Source organism: Canis aureus, chromosome 12, assembly GCF_053574225.1.
Source record: "Canis aureus isolate CA01 chromosome 12, VMU_Caureus_v.1.0, whole genome shotgun sequence".
Taxonomy (NCBI): Eukaryota; Metazoa; Chordata; class Mammalia; order Carnivora; family Canidae; genus Canis; species Canis aureus.
This window is the reverse complement of record NC_135622.1, coordinates 8,277,404-8,297,678: the sequence shown is the minus strand read 5'-3', so window position 1 is coordinate 8,297,678 and position 20,275 is coordinate 8,277,404. Positions and strand designations below refer to the sequence as shown.

Sequence of the window (20,275 nt, the reverse complement as noted above, 5' to 3'; positions counted from 1 at the left end):
GAATGAACTGTTGTTACATACAACAACATGAATAAATCTCAAATGCATTATGGTAAGTGAAAAAAACTAGGCTCAAAATGCTACATGACAAAATGCATGATGATTCTAGAAAAAACAAACTTACAGGGACAAGCGACTTTATGGTTGTTTGTGAACTGGAAATGTAGAGAGGAGGGATTTGACAACAAATTTAAGAAATTTCAGGTTGAGGAACATGTTTTATACCTTGAGTGTGGTGGTGGCTACTGGGCTGTATGTGTTTGAAAATTCATTGCACCTAAAAAGGATGGATTTTACTGTACAAATTACTCCTCAACAAACCTGACTTTAAAAAAAGAAAATAGAGCAATGTCTTTAGTGACAAAGTAAAGCAGTTTTTTTCATTAGATCCAAGAAGACATAGATCTAACCTCATACTTCCCATTTGACCTCACTCCTTGATAGAAAACAGAAATGGTGAAATTGATATTTGCTGAATGGAAAAGAAAACATGAGGTTATTTTAAGTGTAGAAAATTAAGTATAAGTTTCAAGTAATGAATTAAGGGTGCATTGTGATAACTGAATTATGGGTTATGACAAGGGAATGAACAAAGGATACTTGAGAAATGTATGAAAACTTTCTCTTATTGAGTATAAGTAAAGTTTACTTCCCAGATAAGGTTACCACGGATCGTAACTTGAGAATTTAAATTCACAGAACTAGCTTTTTAAAACTTTCGATTTTCAATCAACATCTTTCTGCTATTTTTCCTTTTGGCTAGAAAACTAGAATGTAGATTTCATAAGAAAGCTATCTTTTAAGCAACATACTCTAATTAATTTATGATTGAACTACAGTGCCACTTTCAGAGGCATTTTTTTTATTACTAAAGACAAAAGTAAAAAGCCTAGGCAATTTTCACATATAATTTATCAAGGGGACAATTAAGCCGTATTTTAACTTATAGATAATAATATTTTTTAATTAGGAATTTTTAAATTTCTGAAACCTCTATAATTTAAAAAAAATTTAATTTTTAAAAATTCCTGTCATTTAAACTTTATAAAGTTAAAGTCAAATGGATAATATAAGAATGTTATAAAAAATATATATATGAAACAAATGTCACAGGCCGTATTTTTAAAAAAAACCTTTGGAGTTAGATTTGGACAGTGCTCTGCAATTTTCTCTAGATTCCTACTCAGTTTCATATAAATTCAATATTTCATCTAAAAGAGTACATAATGAGAGATTATAAACAACTTTATATTAATAAATTTGACTTCTTCAGTAGAAATTCCTTGAGTAACATGATATATCAAATCAAGTAAAAATAAGAAATCCAAATAGTTCTATACCTAAAAAATAAATATAATCCATTATTTGAAATGTTTCCATAGTTTTCACTCCAGTAATTTTGGATTAGCTTGTATTAAATAAACCTTCCTATAGAAAACAATGAGGAAAAAAATAACTACTTGAAGGCACTGAATAGTGAGCAAAAGCAGTCAAAAACTGGAGTCCTTTTGAGACCTTTTTATCCTGGAGATTTGCCTTTATATGCTTTCTACCTGAGGGCACTTTTCACTCTATATAATACAGGGCAGCAAGAATTCAATAAGGGAACATCAAACTTACCAGTTTGAAGAATCATCAAATGGAGTTCACGGCTGTGATAGCATATAGAAGATGAGAGAGGACATCTCAGAAAGGTGGGAGCCAAAGAGGAGCCCCATAATGTGCATGTAAGCTCTACCAAAAGCCCTGGATGACCTCTGAACTATACATGTGGGACAGTCTCCAAGAAACCCAGTGAAAAGCAATAGTGAAGTTTGAAAGAATTTAGCAGAGACTAGCTACTCTTCATCATAAGGGAGATTGTGGTTTGAGTCCAGCCAAGTTAATCCCCTGATTAAAAATGTCTAGTACACAATGAAAGTTTATTAGACACACAAGAAATAGGAAAATATGATCAAGAGAAATAGCTGTCAGTAGAAACTTACTATGAAATGATCAGGTTGTTGGCATTCACAAGGACTTAAAAATAGCTATATAAAGATTTTCAAAGACTTAAAGGGAGCGTGATTATAATTAATAAACAGATATGAATCTCAGTGGAGAAAGCAAACTATTAAAAGGTGCCAGTGGAAATTCTACAGCTTAAAATCAGAAATAAATGTAACTGGCTGGGATGAAGAGTAGATACAAAAAAGATAAAAGAAAGGATTAACAAATTTAGGATTAACAAACTTTAAAAGATAGAAATCAATAGAAATTAATCTAAAGAACAGAGAAAAATGGGAAAAAATGTACAATCAGAGCTTCATTAACATGCAGGACAATGTCAAGTCATCTAGCTTCAGAGTAATTGGAGTCTCAGGAGGAAAAGAAAAATAAAATGGGGCAGAAAAACATTTGAAAAAAATAAGGACAGAAACTTTCCTGAATTTTGTGAATAAAAAAATCCAAGAAGCTCAATATGTGCCAGTCTAGGTTAAAAATAGTGAGAATCCCAACTAGGCTTATCATTATTAAATTACTGAAAATCAAACATAAAGATGATACGGGAGAGCTTGGTTCTTGTAACAATGAATCTCGCAGACACAGGAGAGTGAATAAAGCGATAGAAGTTTATTAAGCAAATATACAGAGAAAATTCTCAGAAGTGTGAGGGGTCCTGACAGGATTGCCACTGAGGGCTTGTAGGGTTGATCTTTTATTGAGAGCCTAATCAGGGAACCTAAATCCTTTTAACATTATCTATTGACATCACCATTGAGTGATGAGTAAGGACTCATTGAGTAAGGACTATTGATAACATCTTTAATGGCCTACTTCTTCTTTGGGGTCTGGTTATTCTTTGTTGGTCACAAGTAGCAGTTATAACAAGACACCCTTCCCACCCACACTTTAGGGCAGGGTGGTCTGGCTTGTTCCTTAATCTCTGGTTTCCTTACACCTCAGCATTTTTGGGATTTTTGTGAGCCTGCTTCCCTGGCCCCCTACCTAGCCCTGCCTAACCTTGTTTGTCCCTAACTCAAAGATACAATTCAGAAGCAGCCAGAGAAAAGTGAAACATTGTATATAAAAACAACAATTCAAATGATGACTGGCATCTCTTTAGAAACAACGGAGAGAAAAAATAATAGGACAATGTTTTTTTTTGTTTTTTTTTTGTTTTGTTTTGTTTTGTTTTAGGACAATGTTTTTAAAAGTAACTGGAAAGAGGGAAGAAGAACTATAAACATGGAACCTATATCCAGTGAAAATATGCTTCAAATGAAGGCAAATTAAAACATCTCAAATAAACAAAAACTGAGAAAACTCATCACCACCAAATTTCTGACACCAACAGGGTATTCTGCAATTCAATTCAATTTTGACACTATCTGGAGATGGTGCAGACCCTACAAGGTAAGGGCAAAGTCTTCATGATACTTTCTGGAACAAGACTCCAGTTAACAGGTCTTAGGGGCCATCTACACTTCTAACGGGCTATAAATTCAGGGATTCCCATGACCCTTCAGGTTTGAGAATTCATTAAACTGATACACAAAACTCAGGAAAATGTTATATTTACAATTACCATTTTATTACAAAGAATACAAATGAACAACCAGATAAAGAGATACATAAAGCAAGAGCTGCATGCGCTTCTGTTCCCATTGAATCAGGGTGCACCACTTTCCCAGTATATTAATACATTCACCAACAAGGACGCTCCTATTGAACCAGAGTTTTCTGGGGTTTCATTACATAGACAGGCCTAATTAATTCATTGGCCACATGATAGGGCTCAATGTCCAGCTCCTTTCCTATGTGTAGAGGTTGGGCTGGCCCAAAATTCCTCTAATTATATGGAAGGTTTCTCTGATAACCAATCCCCATCCTGAAACTATCTAGGTGTCTGCCTTGAGTCATATTAGCATAACAATGATACTTTTATCACTCAGGAAATTACAAGGGGACAAAGACCAGATCTTATTATTATTATAACACATCAACAGAACTAACCTACAAGGGATGCTAAAGAAATACCTTCAGTCTGAAGGGAAATGACACAAGATGAAAACTTGGACCAATAGGTAGGAATGAAGACTACCAGAAATGGTAAACATATAGGTAAATAGAAACATATCTTTTTTCTCCTTTTGATTTCTTTAAGAGAATGACTATTTTATAAAAACTGTAAAATTGTATTATGTAGTTTATAACATAAATGCTATACACACACACATATATATACACAAAATGGTACAAAAGTTGCAGCTGTAAATAAAAATACACTTTTTCAAAGTTCTTATGTTTTACATAGAGTGATATAAGATTAGCTCCAAAGAGTGTGATAAATTAAAATAAAGTGTCAGTTACTGAGGAAGACATAACAATCATAAATCTGTATGCACCTAACTGGAAAGTGCTTCAAAATTCATAAAGCAAAAATGTGCAGAACAAAAGAAAGTCCACAATCATAGTTCAAGATTTTAACACTCCTTTCTGAATAATTGATTGAAAAATAGACAAAATACTAGCAGAGGTAGAGATTTGAGAAACATTATCATCCACTTTGACCTAGTTGATATTTTTAAAACACTACGTCCAACTATACAATACAAGTAGAAATGGATTGTTCAAAAAAAAAATAGAACATTAAACAAGTCTTAGATGATCTCTGAAAAACTAAAATCTCAGATTATGTTTGTTGTGCCCAAGATTGCGAATCCGAGAAACCACCAAGGAGCCGACACTGATGCAAACACACGAGGGTTTATTTACAAGCTCGAGCTTGGGTCCTAGTATACCCGACACAGTGGAGCAGAGACTTGGACCCCGAAGTGGGTTACAGCTGGGTTTTTTATAGGCTGGTCTAGGTGATTTCCAGAAGGGATGGAAGAATTAGGCTGGTCTAGGGGATTTTCTACCATGGGCATGGGCTCTGTTGTCTTTCTGATATGGGATTACCTGCCTAGGACATTGAGGACATTCTGCAGTTTTTCCCTTTAGAGTTCAGCTCTTATTCACAGGGGCCTAAGATGGCTGTACTTGTGCTAATGCTAAACTTTAGATGGGCTGGCCTTAATTTTCTCGGCCTCCACAATGTTCTCTAATAAAAGTGTTAAATTAGAAATGTCTAGAAAAGTTCAAATATTCTAAAATTAAAGAGTATACTTCTAAATAGCCTAAAGTCAAAGAAGTAATCACAAGAGGAACTAAACTATTTCTATTTGAATAATGATGAGAATACAACATATCAAAATTGGAGAGATGTAGCTGAGCTTAGCAGAATGTAGAGGGAAACTTATAGCATTAAATGCTCATGTTAGAAAAGAAAAATTTAAATTCAACAATCTATGTTTCTACTCTAAAAAGCTAGAAAAATATGAGTAAATTAAATTCAAAGTAAGTAGAAGTGAGGAAAAAATTAGAGGTGAAATCCTAAAATATAAAACAAATAATAGAGAAATTTAACAAAGATCAAATGTGGTTCTTGGGAAAGAATAATAAAATGTATAAACCCCTGACACCATTGGTGGAAAAAAAAAAAGTAAACACAAATGAACAAATATCAGAAATGAAAGAAAGGATATTACTACAAATCCAGCAGTCATTCAAATATAATAAGAGATAATTATGAACAGCTGGATAAAATGAACAAATTCCTTAAAATGCATAATTTGCCAATCCTAGTGATGAAGTTTTGGAGTATAGATGAGGCTTGGAGCCGATGACCAAGAAAAAATGCTTGAGACATCTTTGGTGCAAAATGGTGGTTTTATTAAAGCACAGGGACAGCCCTTGGACAGGAAGAGTGGCTGCCTGAGGCCTATGAGGAGTGGCTAATTATATACCCAGGGGTTGGAGGAAGCAAGCAAAAAGGGAGATTTCAAGAGAATTTTCATATGCTAGGGAGGACCTACAAGATACTGGAGACCTTGCCAATGTCAAGTTAAAGATTGTTTTTCCCTCTAGCAAGGCATTAACATTAAGACAACTGGAAACTTTCTGAAGAATATCACTTATATCCCACCCTGGGTGGGGGTTGTTTGTTGGATATTAGCTGTGCTTTGTCCTCAGCTAGCCCTGCTCCCTCATTCCTAGTACTAAATAAAATAAGAAATCCAAATAGTTTTATATCTATTAAAGAAATTGAAATTGTTGGTTAAAAAAATCTTCCCATAAGAAAGACTCTAGGCCCAGATGGTTTCACTAGTGAATACTCGGAAACATTTAAGGAAGAAATGATACCCATAGAGTTGGTGGTATCACTTCCCAATTTATTTTTTCATGAAAGCAACATAACCTTTGTACTAAAACCTGACAAAGATATACAATTCCAGTCTATATTGATATATACAAAAAAAGAATAAAACTTGAATTTACTTTGTTAACATAATAAAGATAAAACAAAGCAAAAAGAAAACAAATATTTCTCCTTGAACATCGGTAATAGAAAGGAACAGGAATGTCCTTAACCTGAGATAAAGGACATCTATCAAAAATTTATGACAATATCATACTAAATAGTGAAAGATTATATTTTCCCAAGAGCAGAAATAGACAAGGAACCCGACTCTTATCATTTCTGATTATATTAATAGAGTTCTAATGTTGCAGTGGTGCAGTAAGGAAATGAAAAGAAATAAAACATATAAGTATTGGGAAGAAAGAATAAATTTTTTATTTGCAGAGAACAAAATTGTGTATCTAGAAGATTCAAAGGAATTTATAGGTAAACTTTTAGAGTTAAAAAGTTAATTTAGGAAACTTACTGGATTCAAAGACAATAAACAAATTGTGTGTATGGCAGCAACGAACAAATAGAAAATAAAATATAAAGAAAATACAATAGAATAAAAGAATATCAACTATCTAGAAATAAATATAATTAAAAATGTGTATTACATTACACTGAAAACTACGAAACAATAACTGAGAGAAATTAAAGAAGAGCTAAAACAAGCAGATTCATATGCAGGAAGACTCAATATTGTAAAGATGTCAGTTCTCCCTCAAATTCATCTGGGATTCAATTCAGTCTTAACTGAAATTTCAACAGATTTTCTTTCTAGGAGTAGACAAAATTTACAGAGAATTTTATATGGAAATGTAGAAGGATGGAATCCTTAAGAAGAGTTGGAACACTTATTCTACCATATGTAAGAATTGTTACAAAAATGTGGTAATTAATTCAGTGTGTTGGTGGCATAGGCATAGACAAATAGAACAATAGGACAGAATAGGGAATTTGGCGTCAGATGCATGCATATATGGACACCCGCTGGTAGAGCAGAGGGAAAACAATGCTTATTTTAATCAATGATACAATTTGGATATCCACATGAAAAAATCCTGAATCTTATCCCTTACCTCACACATTATTTAAAAAATCAATTCTAAGTGATTTTAAATCCAAATGTGAAATATGAAACAGTAAGCTTCTGAAAAATAACATAGAAGAATATTTTTTATGAGTCTACAAGGATTTCTTAAACAAGACATAGAAAACTATATCCAAAAAGGAAAATGTTAGAATATCCCTAACTTCTGTTTATCAGAAGACACCATCATGAGAATGAAAAGGAAAGCCATACAGTGAGAGAAGATATTTGCAATACATGGATCATAAACATTCCCTACAATTTAATAAGAAAAAGTCAGAAAACCTAGTAGAAACTGGACATCATTTTCTTCACAAGAGAGGATGTCCACATGGTCAATGAACATATGAGAAAGTACTTGACCTCATTAGTTATCAGGAAAGTGCAAATTAAAACTGTGAGGGAGTAGATGATACACCAACATGGCCACATACAAAAGACTGGTAATACCACGTGTTGGTTAACTTGCAGAGTACGGGAGCACACGCATGTTGCTAGTGGGAGTGTAAACTGGTTCAACAGCATTGAGCAACTGTGATACATCTTCAAGTTGTACATACGCATGTCCTGCAGTCCAGCAATCCCATTGCTAAATATACACTGCAAACGAATGCATGCAAGTGTTCACCAAAAGCCAAATATTCGAATGTACTTTCCCATCCCTAATTAAAATAGCCAAACCAAGAAACAACTTAAATGTCCTTAAATAATAGTGAAACAGAGAAATAAATTGGAGTATATCCGTGCAACAGGAAAAAATACAGCAACGAACATGAAGAAACTATTGGCACATACAAGAGCATGGATGATTATTAAAACACAAGGTGGAGCAAAAGAAGCCAGATACCAGAGAATATATACTTTATAGAAAATTCAAAAAGCTTTAAAACTGATCAATGGCATTAGAAGTCGGGTGAGGTGCTGTTTACTCACCTTGGTGATGGTTCCATGTGTGATTTGGGTGGTGGTTGTTGCATGGGTTACTTTTTGCTGCATGGGCACTTTTCTGTATGTATGTTTTACATCTACAAAACCCATATTTTTAAAAATTGGATTATGGAGACAAGACGGAAAGACACTAAAGAATAGGAGGAGAGGCACATTATCTGTTCTAATACATTCTTTGACGTCAGTTGCAAGTACTAGAGAAATTTAGAAAAGAGAGAAATCACTGATAACCGGGTGGCCAGAAAGTATTTTCTCAAACTAGGTGAAAATTAATTGGGGTGGTGAATAATGATCAAATCTGGGCAGGAAGGGAGGAGGGGCAAAGCATTCAGGCAGTGGAGTAGCCTGAGTAAGTGTGGGGTGACTATACTCTCTTGACTAAGAGGGGTCCGGCCTGGTCACTCTTCTGAGAGTGAGAACTGTTCTCATGGTAGCTTTTCACCTTTATGCAGTACATTACAGTTTACAAAGCTCTTTCTCACACTCTAATTTGGTTATCACAACAATTTCATTTCTTGCAGAAAAAGACCTAGGTTCAGGAAGAGTTAAGTCACTTGCCCAGAGCCACTTAACAGCAGGTGGGGGTTATTTTCCCAGTTTGAGGAACTTGCTGAGCTGGTTGAAATCCTAGGTCCATCCAACCTAATATTTTAATGATCACAAAAGTCTCAGGAATGTGTCCAGAGATGGCCAGTTGATAAATGCAGGGTGTAACCTACTGACACAGAAATGTTTGGTAAATAGATTAGTCAATGCAGTACTTTCTTCCACCGAGTGCAACTCTGTCTCCCGAGTTGAACCACATACTAAAACACCTCTAATTCTTAAATTTAAAAATCTCATGAAAAAAGCTCTTGGGAACCCCCGGTGGCTCAGCGGTTTAGCGCTGCCTTTGGCCCAGGGCGTGATCCTGGAGACCCGGGATGGAGTCCCACGTCAGGCTCCCTGCATGGAGCCTGCTTCTCCCTCTTCCTGTGTCTCTGCCTCTCTCTCTTTCTCTCTGTGTCTCTTGTGAATAAATAAATACAATCTTTTTTAAAAAGCTCTTACTGAAATTCCCAGGAAGCTTCTAAGAGAAGGACAACTTGCACTCAGCCTTCTTGTCTCATCTTGGGCTTGCAGCCTCCTGTGGCCAAGAGCCGTGGTCCTTCCTGAGACTGTGGAAAGCTGCCTTGTCGGGTCAGGCTGCAAGCCACCACAGTTCCCCCTGGCTCTAAAAGGAAAGTGAAGTTCACCTATAGTGCAGTGAGGAGAAGAAAATGCTGGTCTAAAGCAATTCATGGACAGAGGCGACCATAATCACCATTTTTTCTGCCTAATTTTTAGACCCATGAAATCTGAAGCTAATAAATGCTCACTGCTCTTTTCCCTGTGGGGACCAGCATGCGCTTCTAGGTCTACTCACCAAGTTTTAGGTCTAATTTGTTCTTCTAGGGAACAGCTTTCATCCCTGATGCAGTCCTGGAAAGGCCTGGTCTGAGTATACAGCATTCTTGTAACAGGATAAATAATCAATAATTAAAAACAACACACTCATGCCTGGTGTAGAGGTAAAGCAAGATGGAATGTAGAAGTGAGTATGTTCAGTGCAGACAGTATGCTTCTTTCACTTTTTTTCTCCCTGAGCTATTCCATCCGTTTTCTTCTCTTTGCCTATATATTTTAGTAACAGAATGCTGGGTTTATATAGTTTTTGAGCTGAGAATTTTTTTTTTTTTATTTAGAGGTAATACTCAATCCTTTTAGAAAATCAGTAACACAAATGCAAAAAATCAGAAATTATTCATAATTCAACTATCTGAAGACAAACATTGTAAATCTTTTGGTGAACTTCCTTGTCTTTTTAATATATCTGTATATAAATTTAGTATTGTATACTCAATTCATAATATGTCCACAATTTTGTTTGTATCCAACATTTTTCTAAAACGTAAGGGCTTGCTTGTGTGTGTTCAATAAGATACATGGGTTAGAGAGGTTCTATTTTTAAAATAATGAGTCCATCATCAAGTCAGTTAAGAATCCTCATAGTTTAATACAGTTAGTGCTGTTGGTGTTTTTTCTTTAAACTATAAATTTCATGGAGTCTTTAATAGACTAACATGTATCATGATGTACTATAAGAGGTGTTATGTAGGATGATATTTATGCCTTATTTGATTATGGAATAAATCCATGTTTATGGCTTTATAACTTGAAAATATTCACACCAGTAGCATTGGTTAAAATAGCCCAAATTTAGAAACAACCCAAATATCCATCAAAACATGAATGGATAGACAATGGAATATTATTGGGCCATAAAAGGAATGAGGTTCTGATCTGTGCTACAATATGGATAGAACTTTGAAAACATACTAAGTGAAATGAGCCAGACACAAAGGGACATATATCGTATGATTTAACTTTTTATGAGGTACCTAGAATCAGCAAATTCAGAGAAATGAAGTATAAATGAGGTTCCCAGGGTATGAGAGTTGGGGATTGGGAATAGGGAATACTGTTTAGTGGCTACAAAGCTTCTCTTTGGAATGATGAAAACGTTTTGGAAGTAGAGATGCACAACATTGTGAACGTCCTAAAAATTATACACTTCGAAATGGTTAAATGAGATAAATTTTGTGTTACATATACTTTGACACAATAAAAATAACTACTAGGTACCTGGATGGCTCAGTTGGTTAAGCATTTGCCTTCGGCCCAGGTCATGATGCCAGAGTCCTGGGATTGAGCCCCACATTGGGCTCCCTGATCAGTGAGGAGCCTGCCTCTTCTGCTCCTGCTGCTTGTGCTCTCTCTCTGTTAAATTAATTAATTTATAAAACCTTAAAAAAAAACCAAATATAAAAATAATTACCAAAAAAATCTTGAAGAGTTTGATACACAACTTGGGGGGGACTGGCAAACATTTCCCCTTGTATACCATGTGTTTATTAGTTGCATATGCCATATACAACCAATTGTTTGTATTCTTCTGACAGCAATTTTTCATATTCCTTTTCCAGTTTCTCTCTTCCTGTTTGAGGATCTTTGTGGTTTCAGGGAGTTGACTTCATTTTTCACTTCTGGAGTAGAATTAACACATTTTAGATCAGGGTTCAGCAAACTATGATCCATAGCCCAAACCTGGCAGTCAGGGTGAAACACATCCCTGTCCTTCATTTACACATTATCTACATCTGCTTTTGTGCTACATCAGCAGAATTGACAGCTAGTTGTGACAGAGATCATGGCCCCCAAGCCTACCATATTTACTATCTGGCCCTTTACAGAAAAAAAATTGCCAACCTTGTGCTAGACTGAAACAATTAATATATCGTATCTCTTGGCCCAAGGATCAGCCCAAGTGTGGGCATGTGGCTTTAACTGGTATAATCAGAGTGAATCTCAGGAATTTTGCTTGGCATGCTGGTAAGAGAAGGTGTCTCTCCCTCTGAATGGCAGTGGTTTGCAGATTTGGGCTTTGAAATACTGCAGCCAGTTTGGCTACCAAGGAAGCCAGCCTGAGGAATTAACTGCACATGTTGATGGGTGGGAGAGAAATGAAAGTAATGTGGACAGAGACCAGATGATATTGCAGACCTCTGGATCAAACCATGCCTGAAGTCTGGCATTACTTCTGAAATTTTCGATTTCATGAGCCCATATATTCATTATTGCTTAAGGCAACTTGAGTTTAGTTTTCTGAATTGTAGCTAAAATCATTTCAACTAAAATATGTTGCTATAATCTCCATAAACCTTACTTCTAATGTCTGTGTAGTATTTTGTCTTAATGATATATTTTACTTAACCATTTTCCTAATATTTGGTACTTAGACTGTTTTTTTTTGTTTGTTTGTTTTTTGGTACTTAGACTGTTTAATTTTAAGTGATTATTATTAAGTCTGCAATAAGCCTGGTAATTAAAAACCTTTTTTTCTGAATTTCCAATTATTTTCTTCCAGTTGATTCCCAGAAGTGGAATTATTGGGTAAATAATATTCTTAGGGCTTTTGATATATATTTTCAATTTGCTTTTTAAAAATGTCACCAGAAATGTATCTACTTGCCACATCTTTGTTATCATTTTTAATCTTTGCTATTTTTAGGATCAGTCATATTTCATTGTTAAGTTTGACTTTCTTAAATTACAAATGAGAGTGAACATATGTATTTCTTTATTGGCAACTTGCATTATCTATTTGCTAAATATTTGTTCATGTCCCTTCCTATTTAGTGAGGACTTCACAGCTCGTTGAGTTTTGAAAAATAACAATTCTTCAGGTGGGCAGGAGAGGGAGCACAATTAAGTGAGAGGCAATAATATGTGTGAATGCAAAGGTGTGAAAAGTGAGGTGTATTGTGGGGACCTACCAGTTATTTGGCATATAAAATATAAGATACCAGGGAGGGCAGAGAAGAAAGGAAGGGGTAGTCATGGGATGTGACAAAGTTGGCAGTGGCAGCAGCAACCAGATCCTAGAGAGCCATAAGGGATTTTACTAATTATATGTTGGGTGTTAATAGGCTTGTATGGGGGAATATTTGACTTACTGTTCTTAGCACTTTGGCAGCTCCATTTGTATTCATGCAAGTGGTGTTTTAATTTCCAGTGTTCTCGTCTTTGTTAATGTAGAGCACTGTGTTAAGCGCCTTTGGGTTTGGTAGCAATCAAACCTGTATTTAAATATTCTAACATTCAGATTTTGATTAGCTTAAAGGGTCTCACTCTTCATGAGTTAAAATTTGTAGTATTTCCTTTTTAGCTACTGAAAGAGTGTGAGTGGCTCAGCACTCCAAAACTCAGGCTGCTGCATTCCTGTTATTTCTGGAGGCCAACCCACCTGCTGACTTGTGCAGGAGCTCTTGGAGAGTCTGTGACACCTAGAGTCCAGCTCAGCACCTTTACAAGCCTGTCTTAGTGTATTCGGGCTACTACGACAAAATGCCACAGACTGGGTAGCTATTGTGCTGTAAGTGCCTGACATGAAGCTTCTCATGTCCAGGGGATCTATTTCAAAGGTGTGTATCTGGAACAAATATATTCCCAGCTGTATGACAGCTCCCAGTAAAAGCCCTAGATAGGAAGCTACACTGCTCCCACCCATAGAGTTCCCTGTTTAGGAAGGCCATGGGTAAGCTAGATAACTGAGTGACCCTGCTTCTCATTTCTGGTGCCCTAATTCCTACTCTTACGTCTTAAATTTGCCAATAAAAAGAGCCTAGGAACCCCACCCTTGACCCCAACAAAGGCAGAGAGGGCCAGGTCCTCTCTCTCTCCCCACCCATACCCTCCACCCCACAAACTTGCTGTGTGGCCTTGGGTCCAGGGCTTGTGAGTAATGAATGAACTTTGTTTTTTCAAGATTCCCTGATGGTTGTTGCTGAGATGCACCTTGCAATCATAATAAAAACCATAAGGGCTGGACTAGCTACAGCATTAGCTCCAGTCAGGGAAATGTCTGTGGCGGCTCCTCACAAGTAGTAGGAGCCCAGATGAGTGCCCCCAGGCATCACCAGCTCATAGCATCACTATGATAGGCCAAGACCCACAGTAAACACTTAAAAACAACAGAAATTTATTTCTCACAGTTTTGAAGGCTGGAAGTATAAGATCAGGCACCAGCATGGCCAAATTCCGATGAGAGCCTTATACCAGGTTCATAGCCTGTGTGTTCTTGCTGTGTCCTCACGTGGTGGAAGAGGCTAGGTATCTCCATGGGGTCAGTTTTATAAAAGCATTAATCCCATTCATGGGGGTCCACCCTCATAATTTAAGCATCTTCCAAAGGCACAGTCTCCTAACACTACCATCTTTGAGGGTTGGAATTTGGAGAGGAGAGACACACAGACATTCAGACCATAACAAAACTCTAAGGTTGAGCTTTCCACAGAGGGGCAGGATTGGCTATTTCATTTCTTACCTGTCATCTAGAGGACTAGCTGCTTTCTGATCTGGCCCTGGGCAGGGGCAGGGCAGCAATCCATCAATGACTTACATTAAAATATCAAAAAGCATAGGAGGCACAGGCACCTGATGGCTTCCAAAGTGCAGCTCTTATGGCTTAGGACCCCAAGTGCCAAGGTCTAGACCTGAGCCTGCCATGAATGTGCTGATTAATCTTGAGAAGATCAGGAAACCTCTTTGTCTCTAATGTCTCCTGGGAGTAGATTTGCTACATGGCACTATGGCTGAAAAGATGGATGGTGGGTGAGGAAGGAGGACACCCTGACAAACATGTGTAACATAAGTCTTCCATGTCTTTCTCTTATTCCTTTAAGTAAGTGGTTTTCAGCCCTGACTATACCCCCAAAACAACAGGGGGAGCTTTAAAAGCCTATGCCTCACCCCACAAGTTCTTCTGCTGTGCAGCCAGAGAATCTCTGGTTCAGGTCATGGTGATCACTCTGCCAGCCATGAAGTCACTTGAAACAGCCTCAGCACTGGTAGGAGGGCAATAAGAGGTCCACACAGATCTCTCTTATGTGGACTTCCTTGTCCTCCCAGAACACCCAACTCTCATTACTTGGTGACCAAAGTGGCCCTTACCATGAAAGGCTTTCACATTCACCGAAAGCAGGTACTTCTAGGATAGGTGAAAGCATAACAGAAGTTCCCCCTCCTAAGAACCGTACCTTGGGATGACGCTTTATGGAGAACGGAGCTGAACGGAAGCCAACTCTACCCACGACCAACAGATGGCGCTATTGGCCAACGCCCCGACATTTAGGTCTCTGCCAATCATTTCTTCTGTAAAACTTAGAATAGCCGCTGCATTTGTGCATGATTTTGAGATGTTTCACAAACACTTTTGACTTCACATACTTCGGAAGTGCAAAAAGCAGAAAGAATATCAAAATACTGCTGAAAAAAGGAGCATAATTAAGACTAAATGGAAGTAGGGTAATTTTTAAAAACAGAAGATGGCAAAGAAATAAATGAAAGTTTGCACATCCATATGGTATTAATTTTTCGAGAGTAGAAGCAATCCCAAAGGTCAGAGTGAATCACGAAGCCTGAGAAAAGTGTTGTGCCTACGCAATTGACAATAATAAGCAAGGGATGCAGAGGTGGATGAAATGGAAAACTTTATAGAGTGCAGCTAGAGAATTATACAGTACTTGGTGCGTGCCTCATTGTTACCACCAACCATCCCAGAACTTTCTTTTCTCAGCCGGACAGCCAAAGCCAGTTTAAATTAGGCAGTTTTCAATTCTAGAGATGGCTGGAGGTGTTTTTCTAGAACTTGGAAGTAAGTGTGGTAAAAATGATGCCACTTAAACTTTTGGAGTGAGTCATGGCAGCTCTGTAATCTTCAAGCCAGTTCAAATCTGTCTACCCCAAGGCGGCAAGGCAGCCCAATCTCATCTAACCTTAACTGCTAAGAAGGTCTATTTGTCATCACACCTGCAGAAATGATAGAGGAGGCAGGTTTGATCAATGGGTTTCACATAGATCAAACAGGTTCCTGTTAGGAAAAGACACTTGATAGAATGTATCAGCAAGGAGAAGCAGAATGCTGATACATTCTGGTATCAGCAAGAATGATTTTAAGCTGTGAGAGTCTGACATCTTATTTACTGGACATGCATTGGGGAGCTGTGAGTACAAACCTTTTTAGACATTTTGAATTTATAGTGCGTCCATCAGGATTAGATCAAAGAAGCAAAACAAATAGGACGTATATATTAAGAGATTTATTGCAAAGAATCGGCTTATGTGATCACAGGGCCTGGCTAAGCAAGCCCTAAGTCCGTAGAGCAGGCCGTCAGGAGGGGCAGGCTGCTGAGCTGAGGTAGCTGTCCACAGGTGGAATTACTTCTTCAGAGAAGCCTCAGTTCTGCTTTAACACCTTTCAACTAACTGAATCAGTCTTACCCAGATTATGTAAAATAATCTCCTTTACTGAAAGTCTATTGACTATAGACTTTAATTACATTTATTAAATACCTTCACTGTAGCACCTAAATTTGTGTTTGGTCAAATTTACAGACTAGTGGGGACTGTAGTCTAGCCAAGTTGACACATCAAAAGGACTATCACAAATAATGTTTTGGAACCTAGTCTGTTTCTGAAGAGTTTTTTTAAAAAAAAAAAAAAGGCATTCCACAGGCTCTAGGAACCAGATGTTGTTTGTAGACAGCAGAGATGTCATTGTCTGGAGGATCAATACCCAACGGTGAGTTTGCACTGGTAATTCAGAATGGGCCTCTAACCTAGCTTGTGAAGTCAAGGAAGGCTTGCTGGTGGAGGAGACACTTAAACAGAGTCTAGACTTAGACTCTGTGGAATGTGGCATTTAGGGGTGGAGAGAATGGATGGCAGGAAAGCACCTACCTAGACTATGCTGCCCCCACTCCAAGGTGGTGCTGACATTCTTAAACACATCATAAAAGGCAAGTGAGTTGTGGCAGGCTCACAGATCATTTCCACTTTAGTGTTTCCACCCCAGCAGCTCTCAATGTGGCTGTTAATGGTGTGTCCCTGGCCCCTCCCTCAAGTCTCCAAGCTCTTAGGGAGGAATGCCTCAGTCAGAAGCAAGAGTTTGATGCCTAGAGTGGCAGCCCACACATGGTCCAGGTGCTCAGAATGGTGGCTTTCTCTTCCCATCCCAGCGTGGCCGGTTCATCTGCTTCCCTGGGAAACATCACTCTCCTATTTCTCTATTACTTTATCCACATCTTTCCTCCCTTTCCCTCTTCCTTCAAGTCATCAGTCCTGTGCCCTGGTCATCTGCAGATTCATTAGCATGCGAGTCTCTTCATTTTCAAAATGGATTAAGTAATAATATCTGTTGTGCCTACCTCTCAAGAAAGTGAGGGTAAAATAAGGTACAGTGTGAAGTCCCTTAAAACCGGCACTGCCACATAAAAGTACAGATGAGGTATTGCCATTATCTGTTTCTATCCATTATCTGTCTCTATCTATGTATCCATTCATTCATCACACCTAAATTGTGTGTCACTTAAGTAGAGAGATCACCACTGATTCTATGTGCTATGTGCTATGGTACCTACCTAGCACAGTTTCCTGCACATCGTAATTGTTCATTAACTGTCTGGTAAAGACAATGATAATGAAATCACCTTTAGGAGACAGATAATTGCAAACAGCCATACTGTGGTTTAGCATGTTCCCCTTCCCTAACCTCTGGCTAATTGGTTAAGACTGAGCTTATGGAACATCTTTGCTAAGAATGCTTTTCCTCCCTATCTTCTGTGTCTGAGTTTAGTGACTCTTCACCTTTTCTTGTGGAATCATCTCCATACTTCGGTCATTTCTCTTGCTGTAGTGGGCTTTCTCTCTCAAAGGGTAGGGGATTTCTCTGAGGTGAAGGATTGTGTTCTAACAATCTTCACCAGCACCGCGCATATCCTGGCACAGTGTAAGTATGCCATAAACAACAAATTAATAGCATGATAGTCATCCCTCTTGATTTTTGTTTCCATAATCGCCTCATGTCAGAGAGATTGTCTGTAGAGGGAATAATGCTTCGATGTGTGCTTAGAAATTTCTTCTGTGGTTTTGTCAAACAGGTTGAAAATAAAATGGAATCAGGAGGATGGGCTGAGTTCCTGACCCAGTATTTTCTTAGAGAAGATGTGCTTCCCAGAGTTGTACCTCTTTGAAGTTTCTCGTACATGGATTCAGTGACTTTCCTCAGCTTGTGTCCCTCACAGGTCTGGGCATGTAGGTGGTTAAGTGGCATCAGCCAGCAACAGCAACATGCCCCCCACACCCAAGGAACTTCTAGAGGGTGCTGGTGGAGGAAATTTCATTCTCTTGGGTTTTTGTTATTTTTTAAAAACCTCAGAATATTTATGCATGTCTGTAGCACTGTGGCCTGTTTACAGGGAGTCAAAGCATCTGAATTTATTTTTGCATGTCTAACCCAGAGTAGGCAATCAATAAATATTTATTGATTTAAATATCTGTTGAGCATGTACCCTCAAGGTTAGGGCAGAGTTGTGATTTTATTGTCCTTACTTATTACTCCATCTCTCAACTTGACTGTTGCTCCGAGGTGCCCAGCAATGTGATTCCACAGCACATACATGGAGGAACCCCACCAGGTCACCTTTTTTAGACGGTGAGTCAGACATATGAAGACAAAGGAATTTTGCGTTGCACATACAAGGGAGAACCTACACACCAAGTTAACTCTTTTTTTTTTTTTTTTTTTTGTAAAAGGCACAGAATTATGAATTCAAGCATTAACTAACATAACACTTTGCTCTCTTCTGGAATGTGACCGCCAAAAAGCCATTGCCATGGGGGTAGATCTGCAGTGGTTCAGGAACTTTCAAATGCCCGCTGGACTATAGGAAGAATTCACGGCACTAAGTAATTTATGGGGTGTTAAGAAGTTCCTTAAGCCATTATTAAAAACATGCAAATTCCTCCCTGGTCAGATCTCTGGTAAGTCAGACTTCTAACTAAGCAGAACTGATAGGCTGTCTTTTGATGTTTAATGAGTTCTGCAGCAGATGGGAGATGTGATGGACAGGGCCATGGTGGTGATTTACTGGTCATGAAACAGAATGATGAGAGCCCTCTCCTGCAAAAAGAAAATGTAGCCAAAAGGACAGGTTTCCCCCCTCGCCTTCCTCTCCCACCAGTCTGTTCCTCTTTCCTTCTTGGTGCATGTGTTTTTAATTTCCTCACCCCCGTGCCTCTCAGTACTGGGCTCATTTCCATTCAGGCGCACACAGAACACTGCAAACTAATTAGCCTTGGATACTGCCACAGGAAGTCAGGCTGCCAAGTCCTCTTTCCCCACAATTCCTCAACTTGCTCAGCCCGTCTCGGGCCCACAGCCTTGCACTGGGCCTCTCTGTATAAGTTGCCAGTTCTAATTTTGCAATTTCCCTTCACCTTATCAAATATGCCCCAAGCCTGCCAGCGGACAGAGGGGGGACAGCTTTAGAGTTGCTCTTGTCCTCTGGACTCTTTTCTCTGGCCCCTTCTCTGCTCTCTCCCCACAATTAGAGAGTCTTGTTTGGATACAGTTTCAGTGTTGACTTGTTAATCTGACCTTGGTTAATGCTTTTTACAGGAGAGTATTGCCCATGACACAAAACTCAAGAGAGTTCCCTACTGGTTTCTTCCACCCCACTCACATCTTCACCTTCAGGGGCCCTATACCTCTGACTCTTCTCAAAGGTTAACCCATTTTCTCACAAGCTGTAGGTGTCAACTCTTCTCCAAGCAATCTTGATCGAGAGCCCTTGACATTTTCTGAAACAGGATGTGAAAAGGAAGGTGGAGGGAGGAGAGAGACTGAGGGATGGAGAGATGATATCCTGGACTCTGGGATTCCAGCAGAGAAGGCTTGGCACCCAGGCTCCTGCTAAAGGGCATCCCTTCCATAGAAGCCCCGAATCAGAGATGGAAAACTGGTAGCTCCCAGGCCAGCTCTGAGCCACTGAAATAGAAAATTAGTTGTCAACATTTGGAAATCAGATTTCACATACAAATCCAAATTGTTTGCTTCCTAGGAAAAAATTAGATGTGGTGACACTGGGCCCCATTAAGACCTGCATGACCCCAGTTGGCTGGAGCTGGAACCAGGTAGTGTTGGCTCCCTAGAGGTAGAGTGTGGACTCTCCAGGTCACTCCAGCCCACACTTGTCTCTGTAGTCTTATTAATTTCACCTACCTGGCTCCTGCAAATGTTTGAGTTGGCCATTCTTGCTCTAAATGGAGGAAGGGAAATTTAATATTGACTCCTAAAAGACTTGATAGGGCTTTCTGCATGGCTTTTCTTCTTTTCCATACTCATTTTATCACATCAAAGTACCTACTGTGTCACAGCGGTTGTCTGCTAGGTTCTTGGGCTTCCTTCTCCATTATGACCATGAGCTCCCTGAGGGCAGGGATTGTGGCGGTATTGTTCACTACTATACTCTCAAAGCCTTGCACAGGCCTGAATGCTTGACACATGTTTCTTGGCAGATGACAATGATATTCTTTCCCATTCAGCA

General features: G+C 38.5%; 1 long non-coding RNA gene across 2 annotated transcripts in view; it reads left to right on the top strand.

Moving 5' to 3' along the window:
• Positions 1-4,174, top strand: part of LOC144280523 (uncharacterized) — a 91,211-nt gene extending 87,037 nt beyond the window's left edge. For both annotated transcript variants that reach the window (XR_013348921.1, XR_013348922.1), the window contains 2 exons: positions 3,181-3,396; positions 3,936-4,174. This is a non-coding gene — a long non-coding RNA (uncharacterized LOC144280523). The remainder of the gene's footprint in view (positions 1-3,180; positions 3,397-3,935) is intronic.
• The last annotated feature ends 16,101 nt before the right edge of the window (positions 4,175-20,275 follow it).